This window comes from Protopterus annectens, chromosome 16.part0, assembly GCF_019279795.1.
Source record: "Protopterus annectens isolate FY-2018-M chromosome 16.part0, PAN1.0, whole genome shotgun sequence".
NCBI lineage: Eukaryota > Metazoa > Chordata > Ceratodontiformes > Protopteridae > Protopterus > Protopterus annectens.
The window spans coordinates 749,149,745-749,173,138 of NC_056750.1; the positions used below are offsets into that span (position 1 = coordinate 749,149,745).

The 23,394-nt window shown below is 43.9% G+C and overlaps 1 protein-coding gene across 1 annotated transcript in view; it reads right to left on the bottom strand.

The window, feature by feature from the left end:
- PAPPA (pappalysin 1) overlaps window positions 1–23,394 on the bottom strand; it is a 3,990,201-nt gene that overhangs the window by 685,666 nt on the left and 3,281,141 nt on the right. The gene's annotated exons all lie outside the window — the stretch shown is intronic.

The window sequence follows — 23,394 nt, forward strand, 5'->3', positions numbered from 1 at the left end:
GAGGAAAAAGCGTGACACACGCTGCAGGACTCCTGCAAATGTTTGGCGCCCAAACAATATACACAGAGAGAGTGGTCATCCATGATAGACATTTTAAAACTACATTTAGTGCACTTTTTAAAGCCCGAAGGCCTAGGCGCCTGAGACATTATAAGTAGAATTGAGTAACTCTCTCACAGACAAAACTCTTTGAAAAAGACTGACACTACAAGGATTAACTTGCCGTTAAGAATGACAGCCAGCAATTAAATTAAGGCCCACAGTGAATATATCTAAGGGAATCCAAGAACCCCTAAAGGTTCAAAAGGGATTGACTGACAGGGAAGGCCCTACAGAACAAGGGGGCCTGTAGCCAGAACAAACACCAATCACACACAAATTTTTCACAAAAAATTTCCAAAACACACACAACAGCACAGAATAGCCGTTAAAACAGCTTTTGTTAAAGAATTAGCAAATTTCTGACAGAAAAAGTTAGTGAAAAGACACTACTTAGCTCAGCCAGCTCGAGACCACGTCTTTGCTAGTTAGCGGCAAACGAGATCTGGGGGACTGGTAGTGGTGCATCCTGGGATATAGTAAGCTCAGCCAATAAGAGACTTCGCTCTTTGGCATAAGCGTGCCGAGTCGGAGCCGAGGGATCGGCTCCGAACCCATCAGTCAGAATGTAGGCGAGATAGGATCACATAACATCATTTGTTCTCCAGGCCTGTTATAATGTGTTCTGGAACAGAACTTCTGCAACTGTCTGTTCTGAATGGAGGCAAACAGATCTAGTTGGGCAGTTCCCCACAGGTGAACAATCTCCTGGAAGATCTCTGGGTATAACATTCATTTGTGAGTCTCTCCTGGATATGCTCAAGGATTCTACAGTCATATTCTGCTCTGACTGGATGTTAGTTGACTAAAGGGATATATTATGCTGAGTTGCCAGTCTGCACAGTGGGTAAGACCCAGCTCCTTCCTGTTTGTTAATGTAACACATCACTGTGGTGTTGTTTGTTATTACTAATAGTGGCCCTGGTGTTTACAGCTGATTCAAGGTTTTTATTGCCTTTATTAGAGCTATAATTTCTTTAAGGTTACCTGTTTTTTTTTCCAAAAGTGGGAATCCTAAATACCTTGAACGTTGTTCCCTTTGAAAGCCACTCCCCAGGCAATGTCCAAGGCATCTGTGGTAACAAACTGACCTGAAATCTGAGGAGAAAGATGGAGATCTGGAGTTAATTTATACTTGACTGACCCACCACAGGATTATAATTTTGATGAACCTCAGAACTGTAACAGGAAAAGACAGAAGATGTTGGAGTTGGTTCCATACTGATTTAAGGAGCCAATAAAACTTCCTCATATGCACTCTGGCAACAAAAAATGTAAGAATACATCATGTAACCTAGAATTCCGAAGTACTCTCTTGCTGTGGAAATAGACTGGTGATGCCAAATCTAAGAAACTACAGCAAGTACACTTACTATAACAGTAAATGTTAGAACAAATCACTGTTTATGTATGCATGAAAGTATGCATGTATGCATTTGTTTATTTACTTATTTACTGGCATTTGTTTACTGGGTTAGTCCGACTGGGGCTAAAAAAAACTTTTTTTCAGCAGAGGCCTGGGCAGAAAAGCTCCAGTACAAAAATTCAATTTACAGTTAATGATTACACTTATTAAGAGTTATAAAACAACACAAAGTTATAAACAGTAACAGTACAAAGTGTAAGAGAAATAGATGTTGTGTAAGGCTGTACAATACAATATTAAAACAATGCAATATGATGTAAATCTGTGATAATATAACTGAAATGATGGATCTATAATTTGCTAACTTAGAAGGAAAAATATGTGCAGTATAAAATATAAGGTGAAAAAAGTAAAAGGAATATCAGTTAAAGAAAATAAACTATTGAAAAACAGCTTAGATGCAATTGGTAGGCTGACGGAAGGAAAAATAGAAGTTGAGGTGAGAAAGGTAAAAAAAAAATTGAAAATAAAGCAGGACCTACTGTTTGGCATCTTTCTCTCAGAGGTCCAGGCAAAGACAAAAGGCCTGTGGCTGACCAAGTTTGCGAACGACTGTAAGTTGGGGGCTGTCATTGACTCTTCCAAAAGATGTTAAGATACTGCAAGAGAGTCTCACAGCAACCAGTGACAGGTGCCAAAGTCATGGCCTCAAGCTAAATGTAAAAAAATGTATCATCATACCATTCGGCAAAAACACAATCCCTACCGATTACCACATCAACAGCAACCCCTGAAGCACACAACCTGTGGTGAGAGACCTGGGCACTTAGGTTGATAATAACCTCACATTTGACCATTATGTAGTGGCAGTGGTCAGAAAAGCCTTTTACTTGGTTCATCTCATAAATAAAGGAACTGCATCCAGAAAAAAGGAGGTTATTACCTCTCTATACTCCTCCCCCCTCATTAGACCAATAATTGAGTATAATGCCCTGTTTGGGATACACATCTCCAAACATCTGCAGTAACTGGAAAGGCCAATGAAATACCTCACAAAGAGACTCCAAGGCCTCCAATAATTGAGTATAATGCCCTGTTTGGGATACACATCTCCAAACATCTGCATTAACTTTATAGGACAATGAAATACCTCACAAAGAGAATCCAAGGCCTCCAACACCTGTCCTATGCAGACAGGCTCAAATCACTATCACTCTACTCGGTATAGTACAGATTGCTCAGGGGTGATCTGTGTCTTGCCTACAAGGCAATCTCGGACCCTGCCCTGCTAGAGATGCTCCATATCTGTAAGTCTAACTCCTCACAAACTACCTGCTCAAAAGGCCTGAATCTAATATGCGACATCAACAAAACCTGCTGGAGAGACAGGTTTGTCTCCCAGACGCTGCCATGTCTCTGGAATAGACTTCCCATACACGTCAAACAGAGCACCTCACTGACCCTCTTCAAGAGCAACCTTGATGAGTGGATGGGAAACCACAAATGTGTCCCAGGGGTTCCATCTATGTCCCTCACTGACAGGGGCGACAGGTTCTGAATGAGGTTTCTTTTCAGGGATGAACTCTTGGCTAGCCTTGTAAGGCCCCAGGGCCATTAAACTAGTAACTTCCTATGATCCTATGAAAGGTAAGTGAAAAAGTACTGAGAAGGAAACAGCAAAATATATGTTAGAGACAGTGAGTGTTACAGGTGAGAGAGGAGGAGAACGAAGGATGGTAGTGTATAAGGATGTCTTGTTGTTAGCTACTATTGCAGTAGCCTAAGTTATATGGGACATATCTTGCCAAGGATCGAATGTCCTGCCAGATTTCCAAACATTTAAGACACCTTCCAAGCTTCTTTATGACAGTTAGAGCTCGAGGGTGAGACAGTATAAAGACAGATGTATGGGTGCCAAAACTTAGACCTTTCTTAACTCACGAAAAGGGAGGCTAGACCTGGTATTAAAGATATATGCTAGGAGAATAAGGAAAAGTGGGGACCCCCCCCCCACAACAACATAAAAAACACACAGGAAAGGAGGAAGGATGTTTCTATTGTGACAGCGATGTATTCAAACATTTACTGTTATGGTAAGTTTACTTACACAGCTGTATTATGTTCATCATTAGATCATTGTTGTAGTAGCCTAAGCTATATGAGACAATTAGGGAGAAAGAGAGAAGGAAGAAGTATCAGAGTCTAGCTGCTCTTGGAGAATGGCTCTAGCAAACCCTGTTTTGACCTTACAAAAAGAATCAATTTAATGATTGATAAATGTGTGACAGAAGAACAAGTTGCTGCATCTAGAATATTTCTAGAGATTACTCCTTTCCAGAATGCCATGCAAGCAGCCATAGCCCTTGTAAAATTGGTTTTGACCTTGCTGGACAGTGTCTTGTTATAACAAGAACAGCAACAATGACTAGCATGAGACAAACATTTGGAAACTGTCTGTTTAGATACAGTGTGTTCTTTTTCCTTACCTTCATACCAAATAAACAATTGATCAGAATTCCTGAAGCATTTAGTTCTAACAATGTAGTGTCTGAGCTGTCTGTGGGCATCCATTCTCCATTTTTTAATTCTGGGAAGAAGACAGGGAGATGGACTGCCTGGCTTTGCATATACTCTGAAACCACTCTGGGAAGAAATGAAGAACTGGATCTCAAAGAGACCCTGTCTTAATGAAAGATGAGATAGGGCTGGGTCACCATACGATCTTGTAACTCAGCCACCCTTCTAGCAGATGTCAGATCAGTAAGTAATACTGATTTTTATGTTGTGAACTTTAAAATCATCCTCATAAGCTGGTTTAAAAGGAAAGCATGTAAGTTCCTCCAGAATAAACTTCAGAGTCCATGCAGGTGCCAACTGTTTTCTAGGCGGATGGGTATGCAACATCCCTTTCAGGAATTTATTGACTTGAGATAAAAAAGAAAGGGGGGATCCATAGACAGAGAAAAGGGAAAAGGATATGGCTGAAAGGTGACTCTTAATAGAAGAAAAAGAGTGGTAAAAGAATAATAACTCATACAAATATTTCAAAGCCAAGGGGGCTGCACTCTGAAAAGATCTTTTTTTTTTTTTTTTTTTTTTTTTGGTATGGGACCGACTAGAAAACTTATTCCACTTAGCCATTTGTGATTTTTTAGTAGCAATTTTTTTTAGCCTTCCTTAATACCAGCTGCACATCCTCAGACAAAAAAGGTGCGAACGAGGTTTCAAAATTCTATCATCCATGCAGTCAGTTGAAGTAGTGTAAACCTGGCTTGATCAGAGAAGTCCTGTCTTGTGCAAGTCCATACTGTGAGGAAGTTTGTGTTAACTGCTCTTGGCTACTTTCAAGAGAGGGGAGAACCACGTGTGCCTGGTCAAGAAGGAGCTACAAGAATCATCTTTGGTGAGTTCCTCAGAATCTTTAGAAATATTCTGGTTATTAGAAGAATGGCTGGGAAGACATACAGGAACATTCCCATCCATGGGAATGAAAATGGATCTGTTTTCCAAGCCTTTCTGCACAGACTCTGGACCTTTGCCCCTTTAGACATCACTCTCATGCAAAGTCTGATGCATCTGTGGTTATATAATAAGTAAGGGTTGGAAGAATCCAGTGGAGGCTTAGGCTTAGGATCAATTAATTTACCTACCACTGGATCTCCATCTTGACAAAATCCAGCACAACACTTAAAGGATAGTGGATGCTGGTGCTGAGTCCATACAGATTTCAGAAACAACTGAACCTTCTTCATGTGGATTCAGTCTAGTCTAGAGGAATTATGAAAATAGTAGAGACCATGAAACCTAGAATCTTGAGGTATTTCCTCACTGCTGAAAGAGACTAATTAAAGAAATATGATGAACTGCTCCTTGTAGAACTCCAATTTTTCTTGGGGAAGAAATGCTATCATAGATGTTGCATCAAATATATATCACAGAATCACTATCTTTTTGGATAGAGTGAGACAGTTTTTTTTCTAGGTTCAAATGAAACCATAGGTTTTTTTTTTTTTTTTTTTAACAAAGAGAAGACATTTTTGACAGTCTAAAACAGTTTGCAAATATAAGGCAGTCATCGAAATATGGAAAAACATTAATGTCTTGCAGCCTGTAGTGGGCTATTATCAGTGCTTGACATTTTGCAAACACTTCTGGAGCAATGGATAATCCAAATGGTAAAAGAGAAAAATAAAACTGTGAACCAGAAACAGAAAATCTTAAAAAGCATCAGAAATCTGTGACAATGGAAAAGTGACGATAGGCACCTTTTAAATCCAGAATTACCAAGAAACTGTGAGGAAGAATGAGAGGTAACAGAGACTGCACAAAGACCATTTTGAATTTTGTAAGTTAAAAACAGAACAGGGAGATCCTTCTGTTTTTTTAGCACCAGAAAAATCCTTGAGTAAAACCCTTCTTCTATTTGAAGTGGCGGAAAGTACGGTTGTGCAAGTTGCATTTACCAGTAACAGTAGATGTCTGATTTCCTCACTGCTGCAATAGCTTTCAGGCTATGTGGGTTGTTTGTCTGCCCAGGAAACAACAACTGGCCAACTTCACAAGCTCTGCCAGCCTCCCCACACACACACACACACCAAAGTCTACCCCCTTCACTCTGATTGCTGATTGGCTAGCCCCTTTGGTGAGAAATCCACAATCAGAGTGAAAATTTATTCAGAACTTTCTTACCCAGAGAGAGAGGGAGACAGAGAGAGATGGAGAAGAGCCGAACAACCCTGAACCAAAAATCCTCTTTTTCTTTCAGCTGTTCCCATTAGCGGTCGCCGCAGCGGATCATCTGTTTCTATTTTTTCCTGTCCTCTGCATCTTGCTCTGTCACACCAAAGACCTGCATGTCCTCTCTCACCACATCCGTAAACCTTACCTTAGGCCTTCCTCTTTTCCTCTTACCTGACAGCTTCATCTTTAGCATCCTTTTCCCAATATACCCAGCATCCCTCCTCAGCACATGTCCAAACCAACGCAATCTCACCTCTCTGACTTTGTCTCCAAACTGTCCAACCTGAACTGATCCTCTAATATACTGATTCCTAATCCTGTCCATCTTCATCACACCCAGTGCAAATCTTAACATTTTCATCTCTGCCACATCCAGCTTTGACCCCTCCCTTTTTGTCAATGCCGCCGTCTCCAACCCATATAACATAGCTGGTCTCACAACCTACTTGTAGACCTTCCCTTTCACTCCTACTGGTACCTGTCTGTCACAAATAACTCCTGACACTCTACTCCATCATACCTGTACTCTCTTCTTCACCTCTCTTACACTCATTACTCTGAACTGTTGACCCCAAGTACTTAAACTCTTCCAAATTTGCCAACTCTCCTCCCTGCATCCTCATTCACACACATATATTCTGTCTTAGTCCTGCTGACCTTCATTCCTCTCCTCTCTAGAGCATATCTCCACCTATCCAAGGTCTCCTCAACCTGGTCCATACTCTCACTACAGATCACAATGTCATCTGCAAACATCATAGCCCACGGGGCCTCCTGTCTGATCTTGTATGTCAATCTCTCCATCACCCTTGCAAATAAGAACAGGCTAAGAGACAATCCTTGATGTAATCCCACCTCCACCTTAAATGCATCTCTCACTCCCACCACAGATCTTACCACTGTCACACTACCCTCGTACATATCCTGTACCACTCTTACATACTTTTCTGCCACTCACGACTTCCTCATACAATACCACAACTCATCTCTAGGCATATCATCATATCATATGTTTTCTTTAAGTCCCCAAAGACACAATACAACTCCTTCTGACTTTCTCTATACTTCTCCATCAACACTCTCAGAGCAAACATCGCATCTGGAGTGCTCTTTCCCGGCATGAAATCATACTGCTGATAACTAATCATCACTACCCTTCTTAACCTAGCTTCCACTACTCTTTCCCATAACTTCATGCTGTGACTGATTCGTTGTATCCCTCTGTATTTACTACAGCTCTGCACATCACCATTATTCTTAAAAATTGGTACCAACACACTTTTTCTCCACTCCTCAGTTATCCACTCACTTTCCAAGATTTCATTAAACAATCTGGTTAAAAACCCCACTGCCATTTCTCCTAAGCATCTCCATGCTTCCACTAGTAAGTCAACTGGACCAACAGTCTTTCCATTCTTCATCCTCTTCATAGCTGTCCTTACTTCCTCCTTGCTAATCTGTTGCACTTCCTGATTCACTATCCCCACATCATTGAACCTTCTCTCTCTCTCATTCTCTTCGTTCATCAGCCCCTCAAAGTACTCTTTCCATCTGCTCAACACATTCTACTCGCTAGTGAGTACTTTTCCCTCATTATCCTTTATAACCATTACCTGCTGCACATCTTTCTTAGCTCGGTTCCCCCTGTCTAGCCAATCGGCACAGGTCCTTTTCTCCCTCCTTAGTGTTCAACCTTTCATACAACTCTTCATATGCCTTATCCTTAGCCTTTCCCACCTCTCTCTTTGCCATGCACCTCATCTCCTTATATTCCTGTCTACTTTCTTCATCTCTCTGACAATCCCACTTCTTTTTTGCCAACCTTTTTCTCTGTATACACTATTGTACTTCCTCATTCCAACACCATGTCTTCTTGTCCTCCTTCCTCTGTCTAGGTGTCACACCAAGCACCTTTCTAGCTGTCTGCCTTACCAGCTCTGCTCTAATTATCCAGCTATTCGGTAACTCTTCACTGCCACCCAGTGCCTGCCTTAACTCATTCCTGAACTCCACCTCACAATCACCCTTTTTCAACTTCCACCATTTGATCCTTGGCACTGCCCTCACACTCCTCCTCCTCTTCTTGATCACCAATGTCATCCTACAGACCACCATTCTATGCAGTCTAACTCCACTTTCCCCTGTCACCACTTTACAGTCTCCAATCTCCTACAGACTGGCCCTCCTGCATAGGATATAATCCACCTGTGTGCATCTTCCTCCATTCTTGTACGTCACCCTATCCTCCTCCCTCTTCTTAAAATACATATTCACCATCCTTTTCGCAAAATGCACTACCATCTGACCTTCTGGATTCCTTTCCTTAACACCATACCTACCCATCACTTCCTCATCCCCTCTGTTCTCTTCCCAACATGCCCACTGAAATCCACTCTAATCACCAGTCTCTCACCCTTGGCTACACTCACCACCACTTAATCTAACTCACTCCAAAATTATTCTTTCTCATCCATCGCACACCCAGCTTGCAGAGTATATGCACTAACAACATTCATCATTACACCAACAATTTCCAGCTTCCTAAACATCACTCTATCCGACACTCTTTTCACCTCCAAAACACTCTTGGCATACTGTTCCTTCAGGATAACTCCAACCCCATTTCTCCTGCCATCAACACCATGACAGAACAATTTGAACCCACCTCCGATACACCTGGCCTTACTGCCCTTCCATCTAGTCTCTTGCACATACAATACATCAACCTTCCTTCTCTCCATCATATCAGCTAGCTCTCTCCCTATACCAGTCATACTGCCAACATTCAAAGTTCCTACCCTCACTACCACACTCCTAACCTTCCTCCTCTCTTCCTGCCTTTGGGCATGCTCCCCCCCTTCTACTTCAGCCAGCTGTAGCCCAATTTCCACCAGCACCCTGTTGACCAACAGTACTGGTGGTGGCCGTTGTTAACCCGGGCCTAGACCAGTCCGGTATGGAAATCTGTATTGTTGTCTGTATATGTCATTTGGCAAAAGTTTTACACCGGATGCCCTTCCTGATGCAACCATCCCCATTTATCCAGCCTTGGGACATGCACAAAGAAGTGCACTAGCTTGAGCATCCCCACCCTGAACCAAAAATTAAAAACAATAACAAATAAACATATAAAGTAGAAACACATAACCTACAACTATATATGACAATAAGGGAATGGAGGTTGGGTACAACTAGTACAACAGTGAGGAATTCGCACATCTACTGTTATGGGTAAGTGAAACGTACATAGCTGATTACAAAAGCTTATCCACCTTGAGATGAGGAAGGATATGGATCCAAGACTCCTGGAGAATGAACCTAGGAAAACCCACCCTGGAAGATGAAAAGGAATCAAATTTGTAATGCTTTGCAAAGGTATATATGGAGAACAATGTAGCTGCCTCTAGAATTCTTCTAGAGTCCATCCTTTTTCCAGTATTTCATTGAAGAAGGCAAGACTCTAGTAGAATGTGCCTCGATACTGCCTGATATGGACTTGCCATAGTGGAAATAACAAAAAGCAATAGCTGAGGACAACTACTTGAAAACTGTTTAGACACACGTTATTTCTATCTTGTTCCTGGATGAGAAATACACAGCTGACCAGTTTTTCTAAAGGACTTAGCTCTGTCAAGATAGTACCTGAGCTGCTTATGCATGTCCTATGCAAAATCATTTCTTCCTGGCTTTTAGGTCTGTGGTAGAAAACTGGAAGACTGAAAGCTTGATTCAAAGTAAAGTCTGAAACAATGCTGGGTATAAAAGAGAAGGTTTCTTCTTAATGTGACCATATCTCTGAGGAATATGATGTAAGGTTCCCCCATCATGACAGTTTGCAACTCGAGATACTGTTCTTGTAGATGTCAGAGCAATAAGAACAGTTTTCCAAGACAAAAACAGTTAAATCAGCTTGATAAGCAGGTTCAAAAGGTGGCATACTCAACTTCTTCATCACAAAATTGAGATCCTAAGGAGGAGCAACTTGTTTATCAGGAGGTCTCAGGTGTAAAACTATTTTCTGAAACTGCTTTACTACAGAAAAGAAAGAGGAGGATCCTTGGGTATACATGCTGAAATGACAGCAAAATTAACATTACACGGAAATAAGAGAGGTCAATAGAAAATAACTCTCATAAAAGTTTAAGCAACAGTGATACAAATTCCCTGATGGCCCCTGGTTATTGGCTACACACCAATTAGAAAACAGTTCCACTTAACAATACATGATTTTCTAGTAGAAGTATTTTCATGCCTCCTTTAGTACCTGATGCATGTCCTCATGAATAAAGTACCAGAAAAGTAAAAGAGCTGAATCATCTACACGATAAGGTGATGTTAATTAAGACAGAAACTCCCCTGTCTAGTATGAGTAGATAATTCTGTGAAGAAACTTGTATTAAATGCCCTAGGCCAATTCCATAAGAAGACAGAACCAATGCTGTCTGGTCCAAAAAGGAGTCACCAGAAAGATGTTTAGGGAGTCCTTCTGAATCTTCAGAATTATCCTGGATATCAGTGGAAAGGAGAAAAAAGCATAAATGAACATTCCCTGTCCAAGAAATCATATTTCAGAATTTGTTTAATTGTCTGTTTTGAAAGGAGGCCCACAATCTATTTGAGGAGTTCTCAAAAACTAGATCAGTTGCTGGCAGACACCTTCATTCAATTTCCATTCCTGTGGATCTGTCCTGGTCCTGCTCAGCTTGTCTGCCAGTATGACTTAGTCTGACAGAATATAAGATGTTTGGAGGATTAAGGCATGCTGTACAGCTATCTCCCAAACCATCATAGCCAACCTGTATATGGGGAGGGGGGTATGACCTTGTACCGCACTGCTTGTTTGTGTTCCACATGACTGTGCTACTGTATGTAATCATTTGGTGAGGTCCTGTAACCATTAGCGATGGAGAGATTTCAAGGCATGGATCATGGTCAACATCTCATTTATACTGATGTGCTTTGATCTGTCTTAATGACTCTATAGGCCTACACTTTTACCCCCATGGAAACTGCTGCCAAAGCAAAATCTGAAGAATATGAAGTGACAGATTAATTTGGGGTCTGAGGGTAGAAAGTCAGATCTAGGTTCAGCTGAATTTATTTTCTCCATCATGCAGTTCCATTTTTAGAAAGCACCAAACTATAATTTTATGCTCCAATGGATGCAATGCTGGGTCGATGTGATTTTTAGAAACTATTGCATCTTCCTCTTGTGCAATCTGAATAGGGGAATCATGAGACTCATACAAGCCATGAACCCTAGGATCCTGAGAAATTCTCCTGCAGAAGTCTGAGACTGATTTGAAAAGCTCAGAAAGATTCCAGATAAAAATCCACGTTTGCTTGTGTCAGAAACGTTTTCTAAAGTGTTAACTAGAAGGAAGTTTAGAAACACAATCCTGCTGGACAGTGACAAACAGGAGTTTGCAATATTTATCTGGTAGCCTATATTGGTCAGAAGAGACACAACCCAGGTTAATTACTCTTGACACCTGGAAAAAGACTCTGCAAAGATAAGTAATCTAAATAAGGAAAGATATGAATGACATTCAGTCTACAAAGAAGCTGTAGATAATCCAAAGGGCAAAGCAGAGAATTGATAAATTCAAGCAGTAACAGAAAGCCTTAGAAAATTCCTGAAGCCTGTGATTATGATAATGTGGTAATAAGCATCTTTTAAGTCTAGTGTTGCCATGTTACTCATGGGAGGAATGAGGGGTAACAGAGGTTTTACAGGGTCAACATTTTGAATTTTGGTACTTTCACATACAGGTTTAGGAAAGAAAGATCTAGTACTGGTTTTCAAGGGGCCTATTTCCTTGGTACCAGAAACATGCTGGAGTAGAAGCTTTTGCCCTTTTGACCTACAGGTACTGGTTCTATGACTCCTTAGGTGTGTAAAGACAGATGAACCTGAAGAAAATATTTTGTTTGGTTTGGAGGATGAGGAGGAATTCCCCTGAAAGGAAGTTTTTGGACCCAATGCCATCTGTAACTCTTCTGCATCACTTTTTTATACCCAAGAGTCTGAGACAATCTTTTGCAAAAGAGGGATGTTGAGGACCAGCTTGGGGACAGGTTTGTGGAGATATTGGCAGGAGGTTAGCGAAGGAGGAAAGAATGTTGGCATAGTTATTCTGCACTGCTGGCCTGTCCAGTTTTCTGAAAGGACACTTGTCTCGTTGATATCTCTCTCTGGCCATCTTGTTTTAGCTCCTTGTTTGCCAGAGTATGACTCACTTTGCTTACTTGGCTTTTTAGTGAAAGGGGAGGTGAAAAAGATTTGTAATGCGGGATATGGAAAGAAAATCTTAGATACTTCCTGAATCAACTTCCCTCTTTCAACAAATTATTTGAGAGAATGAGTAGCAGAAGAGCCAAACAATGCATCTTTATTTAAAACAGAATGCAAGATTTCAGACATTACTTCGTCAGAAAACATTTGGCTACATACCTTGGCATACCACCTCAACACCGTAGCAGTAACTGTGGCCCTAGACACAGTATCTGCACAATCATAAACACTCTTCAAAGCTTGATTGGATACCTGGGACAAAGTACAAACAGATTAAAAAAGAACTTTCTTCGGTAGGAAGAAAGGTAGCACATTCCACCAGGCTATCCATATTACAGCAAAGCATAAACTTCTGTATGTATGCCACGTAACTGAGAATTCTGAAAGCTAAAGGGGAAGAAGAAAACATTCTTTTACTTAGGTGGTCTAACACCTTGCCTTCCTTGTCGCCAGGTGAAGGATTGGTGTTCAATAATAGCCTATTACCAGTAGGTGATGCAGTTTATATGGCTGTTCAGACTGACCTAAGATGAGAGAAAAGAAGTGTATTATCCTCAGGCTCTTTACACATTTTATCTGTTTTTTTGGGGGGGTGATTATGGCTGGGTATCAAGATGTTTACAAGTAGAATTCAATGCAGCCTCCAGGACTGGCAGAATAAGAAGGATGGATGAGTAATAAGGAATATCCATTTGTAACATATCACAATATATCTTCAGTTTCGGGGTAACATCTATTTGTTCTCATAAAAATACCTCATTTATCCTGGCTATGATCTGACTGAAAAAGAAATTCCTCCATATGAGGATAAGAATTAGTATTTTCTTCACACTTAGAATGTTGGGCTTGTGAATCTGAAGGTGGAGAAGAAGCCCTATCTCTGTCACACTCAGAATCATCAGATCCTGTTTCCTCACAAATATCTTTACAGGGGATGCTCACTTGTAATGGCTTCTCGATACCAGGACTCATAGTCTGTAATGCATGCCTTGCTAAGGTAAGAAAATAATTTTTCTTTCTTAACTGTAATTACTCCTTGAAATAAACAATGTGTAATACAAAAGTAATGTACTCACCATAATGATGCATCTGTGTTGTCTGTTTTTGACCCCCTTCAACCATTGGATTATGGATCCAACCTCAAATCCGACTTTGGTCACTTCAAAAACTTTGGATCCATAGCTCAAGCCCCTCTCCTTACCAGTAATACGCTCCAAACACCACAGTGCCTCAGATTGAGTTTGTCCTCTTGATATCAATATACAGAAAAAAGTCCTGTAGATAGTTAGAAACCTAAAAGCTAATATATCTGCAGAGCTCAGTCAGGAAAAAGGCCAACAGGGTATACCTCCAGAACATACCAGAAAACCATAGCAGTATCTTCTACCAGTGGAATTTGCTTGCACTTGCACTCCTATTGACACTTCTCCTCAAGTGAAGTCAGACAAATTTGCCTGGATCAATTGTGCAGAAACGGTAGAAAAGAAGTGAAGTCCTGGATTGATACCAAACTGTGTTCTGCACCACTGTAACTATTGTCTGATGGGGGGCCATACCAGCACTACAACCATATGACAGTAACTGAGAGTCCAGGGAATGCTGGTGCTGGGTCCAACAATTCAGGACATACCACTGAATTTTCCTCATGTGGACATGGTCCAGTGGTATAATGAGAAAGTACAGTTGTGTACACTTACCATGAATGTAGATGTCTGAGTGTATTTACTGTTGCAGTCATCACATTTGGGTTATTCTGCCAGGGGTAGCCCTCAGTCGGTCTGAATACCAAAGGCTTAGTATTTCTGCGTCGGTTGCTGTCACTCCAGGACTGATGTCAGGTTGTCAGTGGTATAAAATCAGGCAGCCGACGCCATTACATCAGTTTTTCTTGCCCTGTCAGGAGCCCTCAAATAGGGAGCTAGGTTATGGTGGAAGAACACCACCAGTAGAAAGTAAATACCAAAAATTCCCTGTAAGGAGAGAGGAAAAGAGAGAGAGAGAGAGAGACAAGGGGGATGGAGGGTGGGAAACCAGGACTGCAACAGTGAATACACTTGAACATCTATATTTATGGTAAGTGTACACAACTGTACTATGTTCTTCGTGTTTCACTGTTGTAGTCATCACATTTGGGTTGATTCCCAAAGCTGAAGTAAAGGATGGAGGCAGTCAAGAAGACTGGGGGTTGGCTAGGATGGCCTGCAAGACTGCGGTAGCAAAGCCTGCCCTGGATTTGGAGAAGATAGGCAGGTGGTAATGCTTGATGAAGGTATGACCAGATGCCCAGGTTGCAGCCTCCAGGATGTCCCTGGTGGGTACCCCTCTAAGAAAAGCTGAAGAGGTGGAGGTTGCCATGGTGGAATGTGTCCTGACCCCCTTTGGGGGGGGGGGGGTTTCCCATGCTGTTTGTAACAGAAATGGATGCAGTGTGCTATCCATTTGGAGATTGTTTGTTTGGATATGGCCTTGACCTCTGCCCCTGCTGTAGAGCTGACAAGCAATTGATCATTTTTTCTAAAAGATTTAGTCCTGTCCAGATATAATCTGAGCTGTCTGTGCACATCTAGAGTGTGCAGAATCCTTTCCCCCTTGTTTTGTGGGTTAGGGAAAAAGTGGGCAAATTAATGGATTGGTTGAGAGCCACACTGGACACCACTTTAGGCATGAAGGATGGGTTAGTCCTGAGGGAGATCCTGTCAGCATGGAAAATGATGAAGGGCTCTACACTCATGAGTGCTTGTAGCTCTGATACTCTTCTAGCTGAAGTGATCGTCAGAAGCAAGGCTGTCTTCCACGAGAGGAATTTTAACTCTGCTGAAGCTGCAGGTTCAAAGGGGGTAAGGGTGAGCTTTTCCAACACAAAAGTTAAGGTCCCAAGCTAGAGTAGGAGCTCTTCTGGGTGGCCTTAAGCTGTTAGCCCCTCTTAGGAACTGTTTGGTGAGAGGGTGTAAGATGACAGGTGACTCTGTGCATTAATGAGCAGAGATGGCAGAGGCCTGAATTTTAATAGAAGAGAAGGATAGACCCCTGTGTAATAGGTCTGCTAGGTAAATTTTCCACTTGTCAGCATAGGATTTTCTAGTGCTGGGGCGTCTGGCCTCACATATAACATCTAGGACTTGTTTGCTTAGGCTGGCAGCTTGAGGAAAGGTCAGGGAATAAGCCAGCTTGCCAGGTTGAGGGTCTGCAATTGGGGATGCATATAAATTGCCAGGCAGCTTGGTGCACACAAAAAGACCCCCCCCCCGACTGCTTCCAGAGGTAAGCAATCGGGCTGCTCCTCAGGAGTGCTGGTAAGGCTGTCCGGAAAAGGTGTCCCTGGAGCTTTGGTTACAAGGACCCTCTCTGCCTCTGTAGGGGCGTTTTCCGGAATTGTTACCCCCTCTGCCCCTAGGGTTATCATCACCATGTGTGGCACGGAAAGAACCCAGAGATTGTTTGTACCACACTTTCCCACTCCTCTGATTCCTGGAGAAGGAATGCTGAAGTTTGGAAAACCATAAGCCTATGGCATGCAGGGTCTTGCCATCTTTCTCGCACCTGGCTAGCATGTCCTTTACCTCAAAGCCAAAAAGGGACGATTCTTCAATAGGAGCATTCAAAAAGGAAGACAAATGCGCATCAAGCCATGACGCCTCATGACAATGCCTGAACCCCCTCCTCTAGCTGCCTCTTTGGTTGCATGTGATAGCAACCCCATGGATGAGTTGGAGATCGATTCCAGGGTTGCGGGCTGCGAGGCCACTTTGTCCCTGACCTCGTCAGACACCTGTCCTGCGAGCGCCCCAGAGAGTTTGGAGATCAAGTCCCTCTGGAGTCTCGTAAAATGTGCCAAAAGTTCAGAGATCATATATCAAAGGTCCCTGATGCAAAAACTTGCTTACCAAGTCAGTCTAATGCTCAGGACTCTCTGTTGGGCGGGTGGACAGCAGGACTCTCCTCAGCCAAGTCCTTTTTTGTGGCCACGGCCATAGCATCGACTAGTAACCCTCTGGACCAATGCGGGTTCTCCTCAGGAGAGGAAACACTTTTGTTAGGTCTCCGAAAGATCGCCTCAGTGGAATCAAGGTTCTTCCAAGTGCGTTGCACAATGAGCTGGATGAGCTCGTCGGCAGGTGGGGTTACCCAAAAGGTAGATGGCCAGGCATGGAAAGTCTGCAGTAACACGGACTCCTCAGATGAAGGGTTGGAGGACTTCTAGTCACCTCTCTGTTTTAGCATTTCCAGGATGTCTCCAAAGGAGGCATCATCAGGAGGTGATTGCGAGGACCCTTCACCATCATCGTAATCCATGTCTTCCGTTAAAGACTCCTCAGGCAAGTCCATATGCTTCCTCTTGCACGTCTTCTTTCGAGGGGGCTCCTCAGTGGGGGGTCTCTGAGAATGTCTCGAAGAGTGGGTACCCTGAAGAGGGGATGTCCTGCGGCTCCTCTGCCCGGTGCTCCTGGGAGGTGGTCTATGGCAGCTGTAGCTCAGGGGGCGAAAACTGGGGTTCTGACATCAAGGGAGTGCTTCCTTAAGCGAGCCCTCTCCATCACACAGAAAGCAGTTCTGCCCAAAGAGGGATGGAAGCCCGGAACCAAGAAAGACAACCTCGGGACCAGAGCACACCCCGCTCCGACAAACACGCTGCCAGTGCAGACATGGCTACCGGCACCAAAGACCATAGGCACACATGGAACCGTGCTACGAGCTGAAGTGCCAGTCCCCCAATCCCCAGATTGAGGAAGGACCGGTTTTGCAGGAACTGAGGACCAAAGGGGCAAACGCAGAGCCTGAATGAGGTCCACTATAGGTGCCGAGGTGGTGGATTCCGAGAAGGACGTTGGAGCAGAAAGCTTTGGAACCGGAATGGTCGAAGGAGGAGTGTAAGAAGGAGTCCATGGAGAAACCAACCCAAGTCCTGCAGGAGGATGGGTCTTTGAAAGTGTGGGTATCCCCATGGCTACAACAGCTGGTCCACAAGATGCACCACATTGAATTCTGACAGGCTCTTGGTGGATCTAGTGGATACTCCAGATGAGAAGTCAGGTCAATCAATGAACAGGCTATACATCTGGCCCAGGAACACTTCTATGGAAGGAGAGTATCAGGTCTTTGGTGCAAGGTCTGTCAGCACTGATGTCTCAAGTTTCGAGACCGGGATTAATGGAGTCAAGTCCAACTTGGTCAAAAAAACGCTCGGTGCCAAAGGGGCACTAGGAGCCGAAGCTGTAGGTTCCAATATCATAGCAGATAAAGGTATCAAAAGGGTGCCCTGAGCCGTAGTAGCCACAGGTGCCGAAGTCATAGTAGTAGTGAGGTCTATCGTCAGTGTCGAAGCTGGTGCTAGTATCGTAGGTTTCAAAATGCTTGGAGCTGACAAGGACGGAGTGGTAGAGGCAGATTTATGCTCCAAGGATAACATGGGAACCTTTGATTTCACAGGCTTACCCTGATCACCCGAGGGTGAGGAGGGAACCAAGTGGGACCTCTTTTTGTCTTTTGTAGGAGGGGGTGAGACCTCCATCATAGAAATGGCCTCTGAAAAGGGAGACTTAAGTAACTCTTTCAGTATCAGTTTATTCTTGCGCTCATTCAGAATGCGTTGACTGAAACTGTGACAAATGTCACAAATAGGTTGCACCAAAAGATGGGGCACCCCCAAACAATATACACAATCATCGTGAGAATCACTATTAGGTAACTTGCCATTACATGAAGTACAATGCTTAAACCCTGAAGTACCTTTCTTATCCGACATTTTGACAGAGAGACACCACAGGCAAACACTTTAAATGTAACAAGTCTGTTCTAGGAAGTCAAGCACAGTTCACAAAAACCACACAATCATACAGATATATACATATATATATATATGTATAAAACAAAAACGTCCTACTGAAAAAAGCACTAACAGGCTAGGAAAGAATAGAGAAATACCAGCTATGGTACTGAAGGAATACCACAAGGGTAAGGAGAGAAAGTCGTATCAACAATGTTATCAGAAAGTTTACCAACGGGCAGACCAAGGAAGAAAGGATCATGGACTAATTGTAGAAAAAAACACTAGAAAGCCTAATCGTTCACTAAAGGAAGAAATAATAAGTTTACAACACAAAATATTAAATAACTTTCCACTTAGCTGAGAGCTCAGCTGAAACGTGGCTTTACAGCTACGCGGCAAACGAGATCTGGTGTAACAGGGAGAAGGGCATTCTGGGTATAAGCTTAGTTCGAGAGTTTTTGGCTGGCTCAAGCTTGGTAAAAGGCTGACTCGATTTCGAGGGCTCGGAACCGAACTCATCAGTGATGAATGGAAAGAAGATCAACAACATCAGATCTTCTATTTCTTGGGTTGGGAGGAGCTAACTCTTGGACTGCTTGACCGTAATTCCAAAGTTCAGCATTAACAGGAGCAGAAGGTCTATAGGTCAGCTCCTGTGCTTTCTCCTATTAACCTGGTGAAGTTGGGCATTCTGAGGCAGTGTAGCAACTGCCTCATGTACACAGACTACCCCCTCCTCTTACCTCCCAACACAAAAGTTAAGGTCCCAAGCTAGAGTAGGAGCTCTTCTGGGTGGCCTTAAGCTGTTAGCCCCTCTTAGGAACTGTTTGGTGAGAGGGTGTAAGATGACAGGTGACTCTGTGCATTAATGAGCAGAGATGGCAGAGGCCTGAATTTTAATAGAAGAGAAGGATAGACCCCTGTGTAATAGGTCTGCTAGGTAAATTTTCCACTTGTCAGCATAGGATTTTCTAGTGCTGGGGCGTCTGGCCTCACATATAACATCTAGGACTTGTTTGCTTACGCTGGCAGCTTGAGGAAAGGTCAGGGAATAAGCCAGCTTGCCAGGTTGAGGGTCTGCAATTGGGGATGCATATAAATTGCCAGGCAGCTTGGTGCACACAAAAAGACCCCCCCCCCCGACTGATTCCAGAGGTAAGCAATCGGGCTGCTCCTCAGGAGTGCTGGTAAGGCTGTCCGGAAAAGGTGTCCCTGGAGCTTTGGTTACAAGGACCCTCTCTGCCTCTGTAGGGGCGTTTTCCGGAATTGTTACCCCCTCTGCCCCTAGGGTTATCATCACCATGTGTGGCACGGAAAGAACCCAGAGATTGTTTGTACCACACTTTCCCACTCCTCTGATTCCTGGAGAAGGAATGCTGAAGTTTGGAAAACCATAAGCCTATGGCATGCAGGGTCTTGCCATCTTTCTCGCACCTGGCTAGCATGTCCTTTACCTCAAAGCCAAAAAGGGATGATTCTTCAATAGGAGCATTCAAAAAGGAAGACAAATGCGCATCAAGCCATGACGCCTCATGACAATGCCTGAACCCCCTCCTCTAGCTGCCTCTTTGGTTGCATGTGATAGCAACCCCATGGATGAGTTGGAGATCGATTCCAGGGTTGCGGGCTGCGAGGCCACTTTGTCCCTGACCTCGTCAGACACCTGTCCTGCGAGCGCCCCAGAGAGTTTGGAGATCAAGTCCCTCTGGAGTCTCGTAAAATGTGCCAAAAGTTCAGAGATCATATATCAAAGGTCCCTGATGCAAAAACTTGCTTACCAAGTCAGTCTAATGCTCAGGACTCTCTGTTGGGCGGGTGGACAGCAGGACTCTCCTCAGCCAAGTCCTTTTTTGTGGCCACGGCCATAGCATCGACTAGTAACCCTCTGGACCAATGCGGGTTCTCCTCAGGAGAGGAAACACTTTTGTTAGGTCTCCGAAAGATCGCCTCAGTGGAATCAAGGTTCTTCCAAGTGCGTTGCACAATGAGCTGGATGAGCTCGTCGGCAGGTGGGGTTACCCAAAAGGTAGATGGCCAGGCATGGAAAGTCTGCAGTAACACGGACTCCTCAGATGAAGGGTTGGAGGACTTCTAGTCACCTCTCTGTTTTAGCATTTCCAGGATGTCTCCAAAGGAGGCATCATCAGGAGGTGATTGCGAGGACCCTTCACCATCATCGTAATCCATGTCTTCCGTTAAAGACTCCTCAGGCAAGTCCATATGCTTCCTCTTGCACGTCTTCTTTCGAGGGGGCTCCTCAGTGGGGGGGGGGTCTCTGAGAATGTCTCGAAAGAGTGGGTACCCTGAAGAGGGGATGTCCTGCGGCTCCTCTGCCCGGTGCTCCTGGGAGGTGGTCTATGGCAGCTGTAGCTCAGGGGGCGAAAACTGGGGTTCTGACATCAAGGGAGTGCTTCCTTAAGCGAGAGCCCTCTCCATCACACAGAAAGCAGTTCTGCCCAAAGAGGGATGGAAGCCCGGAACCAAGAAAGACAACCTCGGGACCAGAGCACACCCCGCTCCGACAAACACGCTGCCAGTGCAGACATGGCTACCGGCACCAAAGACCATAGGCACACATGGAACCGTGCTACGAGCTGAAGTGCCAGTCCCCCAATCCCCAGATTGAGGAAGGACCGGTTTTGCAGGAACTGAGGACCAAAGGGGCAAACGCAGAGCCTGAATGAGGTCCACTATAGGTGCCGAGGTGGTGGATTCCGAGAAGGACGTTGGAGCAGAAAGCTTTGGAACCGGAATGGTCGAAGGAGGAGTGTAAGAAGGTGTCCATGGAGAAACCAACCCAAGTCCTGCAGGAGGATGGGTCTTTGAAAGTGTGGGTATCCCCATGGCTACAACAGCTGGTCCACAAGATGCACCACATTGAATTCTGACAGGCTCTTGGTGGATCTAGTGGATACTCCAGATGAGAAGTCAGGTCAATCAATGAACAGGCTATACATCTGGCCCAGGAACACTTCTATGGAAGGAGAGTATCAGGTCTTTGGTGCAAGGTCTGTCAGCACTGATGTCTCAAGTTTCGAGACCGGGATTAATGGAGTCAAGTCCAACTTGGTCAAAACGCCGGTGCCAAAGGGGCACTAGGAGCCGAAGCTGTAGGTTCCAATATCATAGCAGATAAAGGTATCAAAAGGGTGCCCTGAGCCGTAGTAGCCACAGGTGCCGAAGTCATAGTAGTAGTGAGGTCTATCGTCAGTGTCGAAGCTGGTGCTAGTATCGTAGGTTTCAAAATGCTTGGAGCTGACAAGGACGGAGTGGTAGAGGCAGATTTATGCTCCAAGGATAACATGGGAACCTTTGATTTCACAGGCTTACCCTGATCACCCGAGGGTGAGGAGGGAACCAAGTGGGACCTCTTTTGTCTTTTGTAGGAGGGGGTGAGACCTCCATCATAGAAATGGCCTCTGAAAAGGGAGACTTAAGTAACTCTTTCAGTATCAGTTTATTCTTGCGCTCATTCAGAATGCGTTGACTGAAACTGTGACAAATGTCACAAATAGGTTGCACAAAAGATGGGGCACCCCCAAACAATATACACAATCATCGTGAGAATCACTATTAGGTAACTTGCCATTACATGAAGTACAATGCTTAAACCCTGAAGTACCTTTCTTATCCGACATTTTGACAGAGAGACACCACAGGCAAACACTTTAAATGTAACAAGTCTGTTCTAGGAAGTCAAGCACAGTTCACAAAACCACACAATCATACAGATATATACATATATATATATGTATAAAACAAAAACGTCCTACTGAAAAAAGCACTAACAGGCTAGGAAAGAATAGAGAAATACCAGCTATGGTACTGAAGGAATACCACAAGGGTAAGGAGAGAAAGTCATTATCAACAATGTTATCAGAAAGTTTACCAACGGGCAGACCAAGGAAGAAAGGATCATGGACTAATTGTAGAAAAAAACACTAGAAAGCCTAATCGTTCACTAAAGGAAGAAATAATAAGTTTACAACACAAAATATTAAATAACTTTCCACTTAGCTGAGAGCTCAGCTGAAACGTGGCTTTACAGCTACGCGGCAAACGAGATCTGGTGTAACAGGGAGAAGGGCATTCTGGGTATAAGCTTAGTTCGAGAGTTTTTGGCTGGCTCAAGCTTGGTAAAAGGCTGACTCGATTTCGAGGGCTCGGAACCGAACTCATCAGTGATGAATGGAAAGAAGATCAACAACATCAGATCTTCTATTTCTTGGGTTGGGAGGAGCTAACTCTTGGACTGCTTGACCGTAATTCCAAAGTTCAGCATTAACAGGAGCAGAAGGTCTATAGGTCAGCTCCTGTGCTTTCTCCTATTAACCTGGTGAAGTTGGGCATTCTGAGGCAGTGTAGCAACTGCCTCATGTACACAGACTACCCCCTCCTCTTACCTCCCAACACTCAGACTTGTGAGAGACTTACTTATATATCCAAATTGGAAGCCATGCACTCTCAAGCCAAGAGGAGAAGGTCAACACCTGCACCATGTCACATGCAGCACATAGCTTCCAGAATACACACCATCACAGCTCTCTCATAAAAACACAAACCACACATCCACCTTCGCAGAGGCTCTCAATAGAAATCTGCCCAAACAGCTGAGACCTTCAAGGCAGAAACGTACTCGACCACCACAACACAGCACAAACCACAAGACACACAGCTCACCTACACAGTGTGCCCCTCAACCTAAGCCCCTAAGGCAAAACAGCTTGCCCAATACTGACTAGATAGTGAGGCACACTGATGTCCCACTCACTAGGTTGAATAAGGAGAAGGTAACAGTCAGCTGTCTATCAGGTGCCAGAATCCGACACATAGCACACACACTCAGATCACACCACAACAAGTACAAGTATGACTCTGTCACTGCCCATGGGATGTGAATGACCTGAGATGCACCTCCCTGGACTACATGAAAAGAGACATGGACGAACTCTCGGATTATGTGGCCCAGGCAGGTATGACCCTAGCCCTGACAGCATCCTGCCGTCGCCCAGAATGATACCGCAGTACAAGCAGAAAATGATTGACTTCAACAATTGGTTAAGTTTCTGGTGTCATTCTAAGGGGATCCAGTATCTGTCTGCTTGGGATGACATGATCGACAGACCT